We start from the raw sequence: 19,936 nt of genomic DNA, 5'->3' as shown, positions 1-19,936 counted from the left end.
CGACCGCCAGGCGAACCGCAAGGCCATCTCTACATCCAAACCACCTTCCCCAAACCATCCAAACCTCCTTCCCCAAACCATTTAAACCACCTTCCCCAAACCATCCAAACCTCCTTCCCCAAACCATTTAAACCACCTTCACCAAACCATCCAAATCACCTTCCCCAAACCATCCAAACCACCTTCCCCAAACAACAAACCAGATTCCCCAAACCTCCTTCTCCAAACCACCTTCCACAAACCACCTTCCCTAAACCATCTTCCTCAAACCTCCTTCTCCAAATCACCTTTCCCAAACCACCATCCCCAAGCCATTAGGGTTTATGGGCACATTTCTCTAAAATGTCTTTGTATTATCAAGAAGACCCTTCACTGGAAACTTTGTATCATTTTCTTCTCTGTGTAAACCTCTGTCTGTAGATCCCATCTGCATCTGAAACCTCCTTCTCCAAACCACCCTCCCCAAACCATCTTCCTCAAACCTCCTTCTCCAAATCACCTTCCCCAAACCACCATCCCCAAGCCATCAGGTTTTATGGGCACATTTCTTTAAAATGTCTTTGTATTAACAAGAAGGAAACGTTGTATCATTTTCTTCTCTGTGTAAACCTCTGTCTGTAGATCCCATCTGCATCTGAAACCTCCTTCCCCAAACCATCCAAACCACCTTCCCCAAACCATCCAAACCACCCTCCCCAAACCATCTTCCTCAAACCTCCTTCTCCAAATCACCTTCCCCAAACCACCATCCCCAAGCCATCAGGTTTTATGGGCACATTTCTTTAAAATGTCTTTGTATTAACAAGAAGGAAACGTTGTATCATTTTCTTCTCTGTGTAAACCTCTGTCTGTAGATCCCATCTGCATCTGAAACCTCCTTCCCCAAACCATCCAAACCACCTTCCCCAAACCATCCAAACCACCTTCCCCAAACCATCCAAACCACCTTCCCCAAACCACCTTCTCCAAACCATCTTCCCCAAACCACCTTCTCAAAACAAGCTTCCCCAAACCATCTTCCCCAAACCTCCTTCTCCAAATCACCTTCCCCAAACTACCTTCCCCAAACCACCTTCTCCAAACCATCAGGGTTTATGGGCATATTTGTATCATTTACTTCTCTGTATAAACCTCTGTCTGTAGATCCCCTCTGTGTCTGAAACCTCCTTCCCCAAACCACCTTTCCCAAACCATCCAAACCACCTTCCTCAAACCATCCAAACCTCCTTCCCCAAACCATCCAAACTACCTTCCCCAAACCATCTTCATCAAACCACCTTCCCCAAACCATCCAAACCACCATCCCCAAACCATCCAAACCACCTTCCTCAAACCATCCAAACCACCTTCCTCAAACCATCCAAACCTCCTTCCCAAACCATCCAAACTACCTTCCCGTAACCATCTTCATCAAACCATCCAAACCCCCTTCCCCAAACCATCCAAACCTCCTTCCCCAAACCATCCAAACCACCTTCCCCAAACCATCCAAACTACCTTCCCCAAACCATCTTCATCAAACCATCCAAACCACCTTCCCCAAACCATCCAAACCACCTTCCCCAAACCACCTTCCCAAAACCATCAAAACCACCTTCCCCAAACCATCTTCATCAAACCATCCAAACCACCTTCCCCAAACCATCCAAACCACCTTCCCCAAACCACCTTCCCAAAACCATCAAAACCACCTTCCCCAAACCATCTTCGTCAAACCATCCAAACCACCTTCCCCAAACCATCCAAACCACCTTCTCCAAACCATCCAAACCACCTTCCCCAAACCATCTTCGTCAAACCATCCAAACCACCTTCCCCAAACCATCCAAACCACCTTCCCCAAACCACCTTCCCAAAACCATCCAAACCACCTTCTCCAAACCATCCAAACCACCTTCCCCAAACCACCTTCCCAAAACCATCCAAACCACCTTCCCTAAACCACCTTCCCCAAACCATCCAAACCACCTTCCCCAAACCACCTTCCCAAAACCATCCAAACCACCTTCCCTAAACCACCTTCCCCAAACCATCCAAACCACCTTCCCCAAACCATCCAAACCACCTTCCCCAAACCATCCAAACCACCTTCCCCAAACCATCCAAACCACCTTCCCCAAACCATCCAAACCACCTTCCCCAAACCATCTTCGTCAAACCATCCAAACCACCTTCCCCAAACCACCTTCCCCAAACCATCCAAACAACCTTCTCCAAACCCCCTTGCCCAAACCATCCAAACCACCTTCCCCAAACCATCTTCGTCAAACCATCCAAACCACCTTCCCCAAACCATCCAAACCACCTTCCCCAAACCACCTTCCCCAAACCATCCAAACCACCTTCCCCAAACCACCTTCCCCAAACCATCCAAACAACCTTCTCCAAACCCCCTTGCCCAAACCATCCAAACCACCTTCTCCAAATCATCTTCCCCAAACCTCCTTCTCCGAACCACCTTCTCCAAATCACCTTCCCCAAGCCATCAGGGTTTATGGGCACAGTTCTCTAAAATATCTCGCTCCCCCTCTCTCTCCCCCTCTCTCTCTGATATCTATGCAGGTTGCAGTGTGTATCTTTAGCTCTTCACACTTCTATGGTGCCCAACTGATCATGATGACTTCCCTGATTCTTTCCCCCCTTATCACCAGAATTTTACTTATGCTTACATAAAAAATATGTTTATTATTACATATCTAATTTTATCAACCAATTCAGGCTGGCTTCTTTAATTTGTCAGAGGGAGACAACACGATCACCCACCAGTGGAATTGCAGATGGTTCATATGGAACCAACTAAAAATGTGCGCAATCTATGGCCATCTTAACTTACCAATGACAGCACCTTTCAGTTAACACTAAAAATTCTGATCTACAGCCCCCCATGAAGGAGATAAATTAAAACCCCGAAACGCGTCGAAAAGACAGCAACAAGCAACATCTTTGACTATTACTAGACAAGACTTTACCCCTCTGGATCGGGGTAGACTTCTCAACATTTGTTTTATCATATTTTGCATTCCATTGAAGGTAAAGAATTTCTCGGGCTATGATATGTTGTGTATGTGGGCAGCCTATCAGTGATGGAGAACCTTGGCACCCCAAATGTTTTGGAACTACATTTCCCACGATGCTGAACTACGCTGCAGAGTGCATGAGAATCATGGGAAATGTAGTTCCAAAACATCTGGGGTGCCGAGGTTCACCATCACTGGTCTATTTTACGCAAAAACATTTTTTTTCTTCTTTCTCTGGTTGAGGATTAAAAGGTGACGGGAGTTCTAGCCTTCCCACCGAATTTGTTGCTGAACATTTTCCCTCACTTCCTGTCTGGATCTGCTGTAACGGGGCCCACAACACAGGAAAAAAACCTGGCAAGGGTTCCAAAAATGAATGAATAAACTGAATAAATGTACACTACATACATGATTTAATAAAATAAACAAATACATGCATAAAATAAATAAATAAAATAAATAATAAATACACAAATAAGTAAAATGTAAAATAAACAAACAAACAATTAAATAAATAAATAATAACTAAATGAATAACGCATAAATAATTGAAATAAATAGTAAATAATTTAATGAAATGAATAATACATAAGTAAATTAAATATAAAATAAATACATAAAATAATATCTAAATGAATAATACATAAAAAATTAAAACAAAATAACAAATAAATTAACTAAATGAATAATACATAAATAATAAATAATTTAACAAAATAAATAATACATTAGTAAACTAAATATGAAAAATAAATAAATAAAGTAACTAAATTAATAACACATAAATACATTAAACCCCACAGTCACACTGAATGTGGCTTCCAACCCGCACCACTTCAGCGTGATTTCAGAGCCGCAGGACAGTGCGATTTCATCTGCTGCTTGCCGACATCTGTGTGATCTCACGCGCCGATGTCAATGCAAGTCACGCACGAAATCGCAAAAAAATAAAAATAAAAAAAATAGTGCAGGAACTATTTTTCAAAATCGTGCTCCTTCAAAATCGCACTGATTAAGACAGTGACATTGAAATACATGCTTTAACAAAATAAACAAATGCATACATAAATTAAATAAATAACAAAATAAATAATAAATACACAAATAAATAACATATAAAATAAATAAACAAACAAGTAATTAAATAAATAAATAACTAAATGAATAACACATAAATAATTGAAATAAATAGTAAAATAATTGAATGAAATGAATAATACATAACTACATTAAATATAAAATAAATACATAAAATAATATCTAAATGAATAATACATAGAAAAATTAAAACAAAATAAATAGATGAACTAAATGAATAATACATTAAAAAAAATGAAAATAATTAATAAATAACTTAACTAAATAAATAATACATTAGTAAACTAAATATGAAAAATAAATAAATAAATAAAGTAACTAAATTAATAACACATAAATACATTAAGCCCCCATTCACACTGAATGTGGCTTTGAAAACCGCACCACTTCAGCGTGATTTCAAAGCCGCAGGACAGTGCGACTTCACCTGCTGCTTGCAGACATCTGTGCGATCTCATGCGCGGATGTCAATGCAAGCCACGCATGAAATTGCAAAAAAATATAGTGCAGGAACTATTTTTAAAAATCAAGCTCCTTCAAAATCGCACTGACAGTGCCATTGAAATACATGATTTAATAAAATAAACAAATACATACATAAATTAAATGAATAACTAAATAAATAATAAATACACAAATGTAAAATATAAAATAAATAACCAAAAAAAACAAAAAATAGCGCAGGAACTATTTTTTAAAACCGTGCTCCTTCAAAATCGCACCGATTAAGACAGTGCCATTGAAACACATGATTTAATAAAATAAACTAATACATACATAAACTAAATAAATAACAAAATAAATAATAAATACACAAATAAGTAAAATATAAAATAAATAAACAAAAAAAAAAAAATAGCGCAGGAACTATTTCTAAAAATCGTGCTCCTTCAAATACATACATAAATTAAATAAATAACAAAATAAATAATAACTACTCAAATACAGTAAGTAAACTATAAAATAAATAAACAAAAAAAAAAGTGCAGGAACTATTTTTAAAAATCGTACTCCTTCAAAATCGCACTGATTAAGACAGTGCCATTGAAATACATGATTTAATAAAATAAACAAATACATACATAAATTAAATAAATAACAAAATTAATAAATACACAAGTAAGTAAAATCTAAAAGAAATAAACAAAAAAAAAAAGTGCAGGAACTATTTTTAAAAATCGCGCTCCTTCAAAATCGCACTGATTAAGACAGTGCCTTTGGAACAGATGATTTAATAAAATAAACAAATACATACATAGATTAAATAAATAACAAAATAAATAATAAATATTCAAATAAGTAAAATATAAAAGAAATAAAAAAAATAAAAAGTGCAGGAACTATTTTTTTAAATCGCGCTCCTTCAAAATTGCACTGATTAAGACAGTGCCTTTGGAACACATGATTTAATAAAATAAATAAATACATACATAGATTAAATAAATAACAAAATAAATAATAAATACTCAAATAAGTAAAATATAAAATAAATAAACAAAAAAAAAAAAAAATGTAAAAAGGTGCAGGAACTATCCAGTTGTGATTTGGTAAATGACATGTCGCACCAGTGTGAACGGGGGCTAAATATCAAAATCAATCAATCAAATAAATAAATAAATAATATTTAAATAAACTACTGCAAATGAAACATAAATAAATGTAGAAAAAAATAAGTAATTTAAATAAATACATAAAAAGGAAAATTTATATCAAATACTTACCGTAATTTTCCTTTCCTGATGGGCTCCATGGCAGCATACGTGTGGGGTTAGCCCCGCCTCCATAATTACCCAATAGGACCTCTACTCCCATAAATCTTTGCTCCAAGCTGCTATCCGTGTTCCGTAACTAGCCTACTCCAACATTTGGGAGGGAACTCCTGCTGCCATGGAGCCCATCAGGAAAGGAAAATTACGGTAAGTATTTGATATAAATTTTCCTTTTTCCTGACAGGCTCCATGGCAGCATACGTGTGGGAAATAACTCGCCAAACACACCCGGGTGGGCTAAAAATGTTGAGCAAAGAAACTAGAATTTTATTTTTCATTGTCCACTGACAATACTTGTAAACCAAAATTAACAGAAGAGAGCGCAGCTGGCTCTACACAATAATGGGAAACAAAGGTATTAATTGAAGACCAGGAAGCTGCTCTGCAGATCACTTCTGGTGCGACATGTCGAACTGCTGCCCAAGAGGTCGACATGCCCCGAGTTGAATGAGCCGTCACTGCCTCAGGAGGAACCATGCCCTTTGCCTTGTATGCCCTTTGAATCGTTTGGACCACCCAAGATGAGATTGATCTAACTGATGCTCGCATCCCTTTATTTTTTCCATGAAGAAGGACAAAAAGAAAGTCTGTTCGTCTGAACGAGGCTGTAGCGTCCAGATATTGTTTCAAGGTGCGACCAACATCCAGGGGATGAATCTCTTGGTTGTCTGACATTCTAAACGTAGGTAGCACGATCTCCTGATTTTCGTGAAATACTGATGTGACTTTTGGATTTGACCCAAGCATAGGGATCAGGACCACTCTGTCCGGAAAGAAAGTTAGAAATGGTTCAACTGACCCAAGATTCCTAATTTCCGACACTCTTTTGGCTGAAGTTATTGCCACCAAAAACACCGTCTTGATAGTGAGATCTCCTAAAGACAGGGGAACGTCCAAACTTTTCCCAAGATCAGAAAGAAAGTCCAGTACTAATGGAAGGTCCCATTTGGGAAACCTGGGCCTTCTTTGTGGCCTAAGCCTGATGGCTCCTTTAAAGAATTGTTGTATTAATGTATGATTCGCCCACGAAACTCCTGTAAAGGCTGAAATGGCTGAAACTTGTACTCTAAGAGAACTAACTGCCAGAGACAAGTCTAACCCTGACTGAAGGAAAGACAAGATATCTTGAACTGCCGGAGAATTATATGAATTTGACCTAGAAGACATGTGGCCCATAAATCTGGCCCATATACGCTCGTACACTTTATTGGTACTCTTCCGTCTGGCACTAAGAAGGGTTGGAATCGCTTCTTCTGGGCAACCTAGAGCTTCTAGCCTTCCCCTCTCAAGAACCATGCCCTGAGGTGTAGACAGGATGGGCACGGGTGTAACAGTGTGCCTTGAGACAGTAGATCTGGCCTGAGAGGCAGGGGAACTGGGTCCTGATAGCTGAGGAGCAACAGCAGAGGAAACCAAGGCCTGTTGGGCCAGAATGGTATTATCGCAATGATTTCCACCTTCTCCCCTCTGAGCCTGCGAAGGAACTGTAGGATTACAGGAACTGGAGGGAAGGCGTAGGCTCTCTGGAACTTCCAACAATCCGTGAGAGCATCTATCCCGAACGCCTGAGGATCCCTGAACCTCGAGTAGTATCTGTGCATCTTGCGATTGTACGGCGAAGCGAACAGATCGACCTCTGGAGATACTCCCAGAGTCAGAAGCCACTCGAAGACATCCCTGTGAAGGGACCACTCGTTGTTGTCTATTTTGACCCTTGACAGATAATCTGCTTGAACATTCTGGACCCCTGGGATGTATACAGCAGAAATGTTGACCACATTCTTCTGAGCCCAGTTCATTATCGGTTCTACTTCTCGTAGTAGAGACCCACTGCGAGTCCCTCCTTGTTTCTTTATATAGGCCACCGCAGTTGTGTTGTCCAGTCTTAACATTACTGATGACCCTGCCACCAGATGGCGAAATGCTATGAGTGCTTGAAAGGCTGCTCTCAACTCCAGGATGTTGGAGACTACATACAGCGACGGGAACGACCACCTTCCTTGAGCTACTTCCGTAAGGCAATGAGCGCCCCAACCTTTGTTGCTGGCATCTGAGGTTATTATTACCCAGGAAATGGGGACTATCGAATGATGGTTGCGTAGATTCTTCCCTTGAAGCCACCAGAGGAGAGACATCCTCATCGCTGGTGTAAGGAGTATGCGCTGTGTTTGATTGGACGAGTCCCACTGTTGCAGAAACCCTTTCTGGAAGGGACGAGTGTGCCACTGGGCCCACTTCACCATAGGGATGGTGGACGTCATTGTGCCGATCACTTTCAAGCATTGTAGAGCCGAAAGATGAGATGATTCCCAAGCCTTGTGAATCCTGTCCCGGATAACACAGATTTTTTCCTCTGGCAGAGAGATAGTGCCTTTTAATGTGTCGAACTGAGCCCCTAGAAACACGATCACTTGAGTTGGAACCAGATGGCTCTTCTCTAGGTTCAGGAGCCAACCAAACGTCTGTAGAGTGGAGATGACTAAACTCTTGTGTTCCAGAATTTGATCTCTGTCTTGAGATAATAGGAGCAAATCGTCCAGATAATGATGGAGACGAACTCCTTTGACTCGTAAAAGAGCTACTATCGCTAGGAGGACCTTGGAGAAGACCCGAGGAGATGTTGTCAACCCGAATGGGAGACAGGTAAACTGGAGGTGTTGATCGCCAACTGCGAAACGGAGAAATTGCTGGAAATCCCTTGCTACTGGCACGTGAAAGTATGCGTCCTTCAGATCGATTGAGATTAACCAATCCCCTAGCTGCACCGACTGTTGGATTGTAAGAAGAGACTCCATTTTGAACTTTTCCTTGCGAATGAAGGAATTGAGGAAGGTCAAATCTATCACTGGCCTCCATGCGCCATTTCTTTTCTGAACCATAAATAGAGGAGAATACATGCCTTCGCCACGTTCGTCTTCTGGCACTGGCACGGCTGCGCCTTGATCCAGCAAACAACTTACGTAGGTCAATAGGACCTGTTTCTTTTCCTCCGAGCCTGGAATCGTTGTGGGAATGAACCTTAATCTCGGAGTGTTGATGAAAGTCCACTTGTGACCCGAGGAAACCGTCTTGACGGTCCAATAATCTTGAATTGAGGCCGCCCAAACATGTCGGTAGTGAAGAAGGCGAGCCCCCACCTGACATGATTGAGCGGGCCCAATTTCAAAAAGATTTGGTAGAATCTTGATTACCTGCGGAAGCCCCCTTTGAGGTTTTCTTAAGGGAGGATTGTCTGGACCTCCAAGATCTAGAGAACTCCCTGCCGGGTCTATAACTGCGCGCTTCTCTAGCGCGATCCGAGGTCTGCCTTCTTGGAAAGATACGTTTTTGGTTTTGAAGACGTCTGTCTTGAGGGAGGAACCCAGACCTCCCACCTGTGGCCCGGGATATGGCGCTATCTAGTTTATTACCAAACAAGGAGGTTCCCTCAAATGGTATACGACACCATGCCTGCTTAGATGTTGGATCCGCCAACCAGGGACGGAGCCACAAAGCACGGCGTGCCGAGACTGCTGCCAACATAGCCCGAGACAGAAGGCGGGTAATGTCAATAGATGCCTCCCCCAAAAAGGCTGATGCCATTCTGATCTCCTGAATGGGAGAGTCTTTAGCCGTATTCACCGAGATACCTCTCAAGAACTCTTCAACATTGTCGGCCCATGTTTCAATAGCCTTTGAGACTGCGGCTAAAGCCAAAGTTGGTTTACAAGCCATCCCTGAAGTTAGATATATTCTTTTCAGATCTGAGTCAATTCTTCTCTCTAACGGATCTTTGAAAGATACCGTGTCCTCCAAAGGGAGAGTCACGTATTTTACTAAACGCATAAGTGCTGCGTCTACCAGAGGAGCTGATTCAAGGTGCTTCACATCATCCTCCTTAAAGGGGTACAATTTAGACACCTTTGATTGCATGGAGCTCTTCCTATCAATCTTGCTCCACTCTTCAGTAATGATTTCTCCCAATTCAGATAGGAAAGGAAAATGTTGCCGTTCCTTTTTGAGTTGTTTGAAAAACTTTCTTTGTTTGGGGAGGGGAGAAGTAGTGGGTTCTTCCCATTTTAAAGCTTCTTTCACTGCCTTGACAAGAGCAGGTACTAAAGCATAATCAAATCCTACTCCTGGATCCTCTGGATCCGATTCGCTGTCAGACAAGAGCACAGAGTGGTGGCTTGGTTGAGAAGATTCCCCAGTCTCTTGTAAGAGCCCTTCACCACCTGAAGGACATAATGGGTCTGAGGGGGATTCCATAGCGTGATGAGCTTCCCTCTGCTGCAGGGATTCCTTTACCACCCTTCTCACCATAGATTCTAAGCGTTGATCCGCACCATCTCTTTCATCTGCGACTTTAGAGAAGCAATGATCACAGAGCGATTTGTCTGATGGGATGGGCATCTTACAGCCCCAACATGAATTAACTGGTCCTCTGCTTGAGTGCGAGTGACCACTGCGTTGTTCAGATCTGGAAGACCTACGGTAACCAGACTTTGATGATGATTTGCGGTGGTGCGATTTTGACGATCCACTGCGACTATGCGCACTGTAATGCGGTTCAGACCTAGAAGGGCTATAAGGAAATATACAAGAAAAGAGAGAGATACAGACCAGGCTGGTATCAAATGCTAAGGAATACTCCACAAATACACAGCAATCCAGCCATGCACATACCTGTTACAAGCGGGCAGGTCACTGGTAGGCAGTGAGGCATCCATGACTAAAAACGCTGACTGTAACAACAATAAACCCTCATAAGCAGCCATACAAAACACAGGAGCAACAATACATCAGAGCAGATCATAACCTACCTTACACCAACCAGAGAATGGCCCCGGGAAGTTGCTGAATCTCCTGCAATCATTCCCAAATCCTGACATCTCTCACTGTGTTTTAAATATGGCGCCCATGACGTCATCAGCGGCGTCAGACGCGAGATGCCCGCGCGCATGCGCGGGAACCAAGCCTCGCTTTGGATATGGGTCTGCGCATGCGCAGAACGCAGCGCTGGACCCGGAAACAGGGGGAGAAAGGCTGCTGGAACGCGGAAGCGTCAGCGCCTATACACAAGAACCAGCTGGCATATGAAAAGACACAGGTAGAAAAGAAAACACATAAACACTGCTGCCATGAAAAACGGAATTTTTACAGCTCACCACTCCACCAACGATCGTCTGGCCGAACAGGTTCAAGCACACACCACCGATCCACCGGGCAGATAATGGCCACCTTACATAGCAGGTAATAAGCCGTGCGCACTTATCTTCGGATAAACAAAGTCTTCAGCGCTACTCTGCCATACACTCCATACCCATGCTTAACAGACAGGGCCTATCGGAGGAACAAAAAGCTTGATAGTCAGCCGACTTGATCGTAGTGAAGATCTCTTCAGATAGGAAACACCTGTCCTATGGAGGAGGACAAAAAAGGAACACGGATAGCAGCTTGGAGCAAAGATTTATGGGAGTAGAGGTCCTATTGGGTAATTATGGAGGCGGGGCTAACCCCACACGTATGCTGCCATGGAGCCTGTCAGGAAATAAAATTATAAATAAAAAGGATTTAAAGAAAAATAAGGACAGTTCATGTTTTCGATGTTTTTTCCCCGTCATTATTATGGGATGGAGGTGGGGGGGGGGGGGGGTAATTAGTTTCAGGAGGAAGAATAATGACAACAGAAAAAAAAAAAATTTGATGGCGTCAAGCAGCTGAGATGGCGAGGCGTTTCGTGTTTTTTTCTCCCGGGTGAACCCCTTAAACATGCTCATTGTCCAGAAAATTGCAATGGGGATGGGGGAGATGGGGATGAAATGATTGGTCCATCTCTCCATTGGCTGTGTCCTATGAGCGCGGTGGGTATAGGCGTTGTACGGTACATCACCCCAGCATCGCTCGTAAGGGACTCGCCGCCACGTGTCTTTCCAGATGTGCCTGCGACAAGGTGGAGTCGGGGGGGGGGGGGGGGGGGTTGCGCTGCCATCTTGTGGCCGTAAGTTGAATTTAAAGGAGGGCTGTGCTCTTTTTTTAGGCCTGGTTCCCACCTATGCAGGTTGCAGTTTGCATATTCCAGGTGCATTTTGCATTTTTTTCAATACACATTTTCGATCCAGTGAAGTCTATGGAACAAAAACCAGAAAAAATAAAAAATATCCCCGGCCCTTTCCGTAAAACATGCGCAGATGTCAATGCAAGTCATGCACAAAATCGCGAAAAAAAATAGTGCAGGAACTGTTTTTAAAATCGCATCCATTACTCTATCCATAATTCTATTCTTTTTATTTATTGTTTTATTATATTATTTATTGCATTTATTATGTTCCATACCGAAAGTGTATCCAAAGCTAAAACTTTGTACTTTTAGTTATGGATAGAGTTTTATTTTTATTTATTTTAATTTTTTCTAGTGTTTTTTGTCCCAATTGAGGAAATTTCCCTTTGTTCCCTATCCTATAGATCAGTGATGGCGAACCTCGGCACCCCAGATGTTTTGGAACTACATTTCCCATGATGCTCATGCACTCTGCAGTGTAGAGGAGCATCATGGGAAATGTAGTTCCAAAACATCTGGGGTGCTGAGGTTCATCATCACTGCTATAGATATACCAGGGGGGAATCTTTTTAGACAGTCATCACTGGAAAACAGGTGACCCCCACTGGAAGATTTATCCTCACCTCCTGTTTCAGTGACAACTGTAAAAATGTTCACATTTTCTTCTTTCCATCTGATGACAGTGGACCCCCCCAGGACAAATAGGGTATCTTCACCAGGGGGGGCGGGGGGGAGAGGGGACGGTTCTATGCTGCCACTGAATCCCGTTAGCTCTTCCAATCTTCTTAACTTAGTATCTTCCTCAAGCGTCAACCCCGCTTCCCTGCTGGGTCCCTGGCTTGGCACTCCAGATACTCATCAAGCATCACCTCCGCTGTCTAGGTCTCTGGCTCGGCACTCCAGATACTCATAAAGCGTCACCCCACTCGCTGGGTCCCTGGTTTGTCACTCCAGTTACTCCTCAAGCATCACCTCCGCTGTCTGGGTCCTTGGCTTGGCACTGCAGATACTCCTCAAGCGTCACCCCACTGGCTGGTTCCCTGGCTTGGCACTCCAGATACTCCTATGGCATCCCCTCTGCTGTCTGGGTCCCTGGCTTGGAACTCCAGATACTCATCAAGCGTCACCCCACTGGCTGGGTCCCTGGCTTGGAACTCCAGATACTCATCAAGCGTCACCCCACTGGCTGGGTCCCTGGCTTGGCACTCCAGATACTCCTATGGCATCCCCTCTGCTGTCTGGGTCCCTGGCTTGGAACTCCAGATACTCATCAAGCGTCTCCCCACTGGCTGGGTCCCTGGCTTGGAACTCCAGATACTCATCAAGCGTCACCCCACTGGCTGGGTCCCTGGCTTGTCACTCCAGTTACTCCTCAAGCATCGCCTCTGCTGTCTGGTTCCCTGGCTTGGCACTCCAGATACTCCTCAAGCGTCTCCCCACTGGCTGGTTCCCTGGCTTGGCACTCCAGATACTCCTATGGCATCCCCTCCGCTGTCTGGGTCCCTGGCTTGGAACTCCAGATACTCATCAAGCGTCACCCCACTGGCTGGCTTTCTGGCTTGGCAATCCAGATACTTCTCAAGCGTCACCCCACTGGCTGGTTCCCTAGCTTGGCACTCCAGATACTCCTCAAGCGTCACCCCACTGGCTGGTTCCCTAGCTTGGCACTCCAGATACTCCTCAAGCGTCACCCCACTGGCTGGTTCCCTGGCTTGGCACTCCAGATACTCATCAAGCAACACCCCACTGGCTGGGTCCCTGGCTTGGCACTCCAGATACTCATCAAGCATCACCCCACTGGCTGGGTCCCTGGCTTGGCACTCTAGATACTCCTCAAGCCTCACCTCCACTGGCTGGGTCCCTGGCTTGGCACTCTAGATACTCCTCAAGCGTCACCTCCACTGGCTGGGTCCTTGGCTTGGCACTCCAGTTACTCCTCAAGCATCGCCTCTGCTGTCTGGGTTCTTGGCTTGGCACTCCAGATACTCCTCAAGCATCGCCTCTGCTGTCTGGGTTCTTGGCTTGGCACTCCAGATACTCCTCAAGCATCGCCTCTGCTGTCTGGGTCCCTGGCTTGGCACTCCAGTTACTCCTCAAGCATCGCCTCTGCTGTCTGGGTTCTTGGCTTGGCACTCCAGATACTCCTCAAGCGTCTCCCCACTGGCTGGTTCCCTGGCTTGGCAATCCAGATACTCCTATGGCATCCCCTCCACTGTCTGGGTCCCTGGCTTGGAACTCCAGATACTCATCAAGCATGACCCCACTGGCTGGCTTTCTGGCTTGGCAATCCAGATCCTTCTCAAGTGTCACCCCACTGGCTGGTTCCCTAGCTTGGCACTCCAGATACTCCTCAAGCGTCACCTCCACTGGCTGAGTCCCTGGCTTGGCACCTGCTGAAGTTTCCCTATTCTTCACCCTCCCCGGTTGGTGAGAATACTGCTCCAGTACTTGCTTCAGCTACTCACTGTGGTCCCTGGTAACAAGGTGGTTGGCCCCTTAGTGGGGACAGCTTCTCCGGCTGGCAGAACCGTCACTTCTGGTTGGACTGCAAGCCGCAGTCCCAACCCTATGCTGCTCTCTTGCTTCTGGATAGGCCCTCAGACAGCCAAGGAGCCTGATGCCCCCCTGATAGGCCCAAACTCCTGCCTAGCAGCCCAGGGCAGCAAAACACACATCCACCCAGACAGCCATCCAGGTGGCACAGAAAAACGATCACCTGACTCCACCCAGATATATAGGTTCTTCCAGCAGGCCAATGGGATTTAAGAAAACCCCTGCCCATTGGCTGAGATACCTCATATACTCCTAATCTGTCCCTGCTTTGCCCTTTGTCTTATCTAATGCCACCAGGTACCCAGCCACCTAGAGAGAGAAGTGCAGCAATTGAAGACTTAGGGTGAACTTAATTGATCCCTCAAAATTGGCCAAGGCAAAAACACCTGGCAAGTAAAATTAGGAACAACCCTGCCTAAACATCAGGGTGCTACATCAGTGAACACTTTAAAACAGCAACTCAGTAAAAAATAGTTTATTCATATCCATCTTGTAGTGGTGTGACTTTAGAGCCATGATTTATGATTGGTGGCTTCAGATTACAGCACCTAATGTGGAACTAAAGCTGTCAAATAAAACAAGCTACAGTTGCCTGCCTGCAATGTTTCTTCTGAATGTAAACTGAGCTGCACATGGTCAGTTTAGTGTGTGTTCTCGGCATGCCTTCAAAATGACTGAAGATGTAGAACCCAGAAGGAGACCAGAGGAAGCATCGGTGACGGTGAGGGAGTGCACATTGCTGGAGAAGATGGTCAGTATAGTGGAGTTTAGTTCTGCTTTATGTATAAGGCTAGGTTCACACTATTGCGATGCGGGAACGCCGCGAATCCGCGGCGTTTTCCCGCATCGCTCACCTCCCGCCGGCAGTTCACACTGCCCTATGCGGACGGCTGGGAGTGTCAATGTTATGTTAATGACACCCCCAGATCCGTCGGCATATCGCAGTGCGATCTGCCGACTCGCACAGGAATCGGATCGCATGGTGTGAACCCCCATGCGATCCGATTCCATTGCGGACCCAAAAAAGGGTCCTGTGCGAGTTTGCTGCGGGACAGCTGCGAGTTCAGCCATACTATCTGTATGGCTGAACTCGCAGTGCTACGGAGATCGGATGTGATTTGCTGTGCGAATCACATCCGGATCTCCCCCCGCAGCAGTGTGAACCCAGCCTTAAGGCTGTTTTTTTGAACAAACAGCGCTGACTTGGTGCCAAAGTAAAATAATATAAGGGTGAATGGGCCAACTTATGGGCAACACGCTGGCAGTTGTGGCAGAATGTAGGCAATAAATGTGGGCAGTGCGCTAGCAGTATTAAGAATTGTGGGCAAAGCACTGGCCATCCTGGCAATATGTGAGAAATGGTGAAGATGTATGAGTAACAAGTGAGCCATAGTGGCAATACTTGAGCACAGTTGTGACAATTCTTGGGCAACCAAGGGACAAACATGCTAAATGTGTGGTCAGCCAATGGTTAATTGAGGTGATACATGGGCAACCAAGGGGCAATTATGGCAATATGTGGGCAGCAAATGGCAAACTGAGATGATACATGGCAACCAAGGAACAAACATTGCAAACATGTGGTCAGCCAATGGTTAATTGAGGTGATACATGGGCAACCAAGAGGCAATTATGGCAATATGTGGGCAGCAAATCACAAACTGAGATGATACATGGCAACCAAGGAACAAACATGGCAAACGTGTGGTCAACCAATAGGCAATCAAGCCAAAACATGGGAAACTAAGGAACAATTATGGCAATATGTGGGCAGCAAATGGGAAATCAAGGTGATACTTGGGTAACCAAGGAACAGTTATGGCAATGTGTGGTCACCAATGGGAAACTGAGGCTATTCACGGACAACCAAGGGACAATTATGGAAATACATGGTCAACCAATGGGCAATTGAGGTGATATGCGGTCAACCAAGGAGTAAACATGGCAATATGTGGGTAGCAAATGGCCAATTGAGGTGATTTGGTGATATGTGGGTACCTAAGGGCAGCACAGTGGTGTAGTGGTTAGCACTCTCACCTAGCAGTAAGAAGGGTCGCTGGTTCAAATCCCAACCATGACACTACCTGCCTGGAGTTTGCATGTTCTCCCTGTGCCTGCGTGGGTTTCCTCCGGGTACTCCGGTTTCCTCCCACACTCCAAAGACATGCAGGTAGATTAATTGGCTTCTGTCCAAAATTGGCCCTAGTATAAGAATGGGGACCTTGGATTGTGGGCTTCTTGAGGGTAGGGACCGATGTGAGTGTGCAATGTACAGGGATAGGGACAATTGTAGACACTCACTCAGGTTGAACTGGATGGACTGGTGTCTTTATTCAACCTTGCTAACTATGAACTATGAAACATGGCTATATGTAGACAGCAAATGGGCAATTGAGGTGATACGTGGGCAACCCAGTGACAATCATGACAATATGTGGGCAGCAAATGGGAAGTCAGGGTGATACATGGGCAACCAAGTCACAATCATGGCAATGTTTGGTCAGAAATGGGCAACTGAGGCTATGCAAGGACAACCAAGGGACAATCGTGCCAATACATGGTCAACCAAAGGGCAATTGAGGTGATATGTGGTTAACTAAGGGGCAAACATGGCAATATGTGGGCAGCAAATGGGCAATTGATGTGATATGTGGGCAACCAAGGGACAATCATGGTAATACTGTATGTGAACAGCAATGACAATCAAGGTAATATGCCAGGAACCAAGGGATAATCATGGCAATATGTGGGCCACAAATGGGAAATCAAGGTGATACTTGGGCAACCTAGGGACAATAATAGCAATATGTGGGCAGAAAATTGTAAATTAAGGTGATATGTGGGTGACAAAGGGACAATCATGGCAATGTGTGGTCAGCCAATGGGCAATTAAAATGATATGTGGGCAACCAGGGGGCAAACATGCAATATGTGGGCAGCAATCAGGAAATTTAAGTGACCCCTGGGCAACCAAGGGACAATCATGTCACTGTGGGCAGCAAATAAGAAATCAAGGTGATATGTGGGCACCCAAGGGATAATCATAATAATATGTCTGCAGAAAATTTAATTGAGGTGATACATGGGCAGCAAATGGGAAGTCGAGATGATAGTTGGGCTACCAAAGGGATAATCATAACAATATGTGGTCAGCCAATGGACAACTGAAGCAATATATGGGCAACCAAGGGACAAATTGGCAAAACATGGTCAGCCAATAGGCAATTGAGGTGATAGTTGGGCAACCAAGGGACAACCATGGCAGTATGTGGGCAGCAAATGGACAATTGAGGTGATAGGTGGGCAACAAGGGGATAATCGTGCCAATATGTGAGCCGAAAATGGGCAGTAGAGGTGATGTGCAGACAAAAAATGGGTAATCATGGCAATATGTAGGCAATACAGACATTTGTGAGGGCAATACATAATTACTCTGGTCTGCCATCTGCATCAAGGGACTTTCCAGGCAATAGCCAGAATCTCTGAAGACTTCTTAGCTTTGCTCCCTCAGCTGTGCCCAAAGGGATGCCTCTTCATGGGTCCCCTGTGCTTCTTTGGAGGAGGGTGCTTGTGGCAGCCCCTATGCCCTACCGTGAATATACTCCAAATTCATACCTATGGCAGATCCAAAGTCCCTACGACACTTGCAATGAAAGGTCAATTTCTCTAGTGTAGAGGAGAAGAAATTGAGCTCTTCCCTGTCTCCTTAACCTTCCTATTTACCAGTTAAGCCTCTTTGTCTCCTAATCTTTTCTATTGGCTGGTTAAGCCTCAAGGTCTCCTGAACCTTCCTATTGGTCCGTTAAGCCTCTCGGTCTCCTGAAGCTTCCTTTTGGCCAGTTAGCCTCTCAGTCTCTTGAACCATCCTATTGGACCATTAAGCCTCCTGGTCTCCTTAACCTTCCTACTGACCAGTTAAGCCTCTCGGTCTCCTAAACTTTTCTATTGGCTCATTAAGCCTATTGCAAGTCCTTCAGACTGATCTGAAGAGGCATATACTCAGAGTTGATGTATATTTGATGAACCCGAAACCTTCCAAATGATGGCTGTACTGCTCATCATTGAATTTAAAATTTACAGGACATCATAAATGTGACAGCCCCTATGCCCTACAGTTAATACACTCCAAATTCATAGCTATGGCAGATCCAAAGTCCCTACAACATGTGCCTATTACACTTGAAATGGAAGGTCCATTTCTCTAGTGTAGAGGAGAAGAAATTGAGCTCTTCCCTGTCTCCTTAGCCTTCCTATTGACCAGTTAAGCCTCTCGGCCTCCTAAACTTTTCTATTGGCTGGTTAAGCCTCTCGGTCTCCTGAACCTTCCTATTGGCCAGTTTAACCTCTGAGTCTCTTGAACCAACCTATTGGGCCATTAAGCCTCCTGGTCTCCTTAACCTTCCTATTGACCGGTTAAGCCTCTCGGTCTCCTAAACGTTTCTATTGGCTGGTCAAGCCTCTCGGTCTCCTGAACCTTCCTATTGGTCCGTTAGGCCTCTCGGTATCCTGAACCTTCCTATTGGCCAGTTTAGCCTCTCGGTCTCTTGAACCATCCTATTGGCCCATTAAGCCTCCTGGTCTCCTTAACCTTCCCATTGACCAGTTAAGCCTCTCGGTCTCCTTAACCTTCCTATTGACAGATTAAGCCTCTCGGCCTTCTAAACTTTTCTATTGGCTGGTTAAGCCTCTCGGTCTACTGAACCTTCCTATTAGCCAGTTTAACCTCTGAGTCTCTTGAACCAACCTATTGGGCCATTAAGCCTCCTGGTCTCCTTAACCTTCCTATTGACCGGTTAAGCCTCTCGGTCTCCTAAACGTTTCTATTGGCTGGTCAAGCCTCTCGGTCTCCTGAACCTTCCTATTGGTCCGTTAGGCCTCTCGGTATCCTGAACCTTCCTATTGGCCAGTTTAGCCTCTCGGTCTCTTGAACCATCCTATTGGCCCATTAAGCCTCCTGGTCTCCTTAACCTTCCCATTGACCAGTTAAGCCTCTCGGTCTCCTTAACCTTCCTATTGACAGATTAAGCCTCTCGGCCTTCTAAACTTTTCTATTGGCTGGTTAAGCCTCTCGGTCTACTGAACCTTCCTATTAGCCAGTTTAGCCTCTGAGTCTCTTGAACCATCCTATTGGGCCATTAAGCCTCCTGGTCTCCTTAACCTTCCTATTGACCGGTTAAGCCTCTCGGCCTCCTAAACTTTTCTATTGGCTGGTTAAGTCTCTTGGTCTCCTGAACCTCCCTATTGGCCCCGTTAAGTATCTCGGTCTCCTGAACCTTCCTATTGGCCAGTTAAGCCTCTCGGTCTCCTGAACCTACCTATTGGCCAGTTAAGCCTCTCTGTCTCCTAAACCTCCCTATTGGCCCATTAAGCCTCTTGGTCTCCTGAACTTTTTTATTGGCTGGTTAAGCCTCTTGGTCTCCTGAACCTCCCTATTGGCCCCGTTAAGTATCTCAGTCTCC

Source organism: Lithobates pipiens, unplaced genomic scaffold (assembly GCF_037356315.1).
Source record: "Lithobates pipiens isolate NorthernLeopardFrog02 unplaced genomic scaffold, aLitPip1_a1.2 Scaffold_30, whole genome shotgun sequence".
Classification (NCBI taxonomy): Eukaryota; Metazoa; Chordata; class Amphibia; order Anura; family Ranidae; genus Lithobates; species Lithobates pipiens.
Note: the sequence above shows the minus strand (reverse complement) of the source record.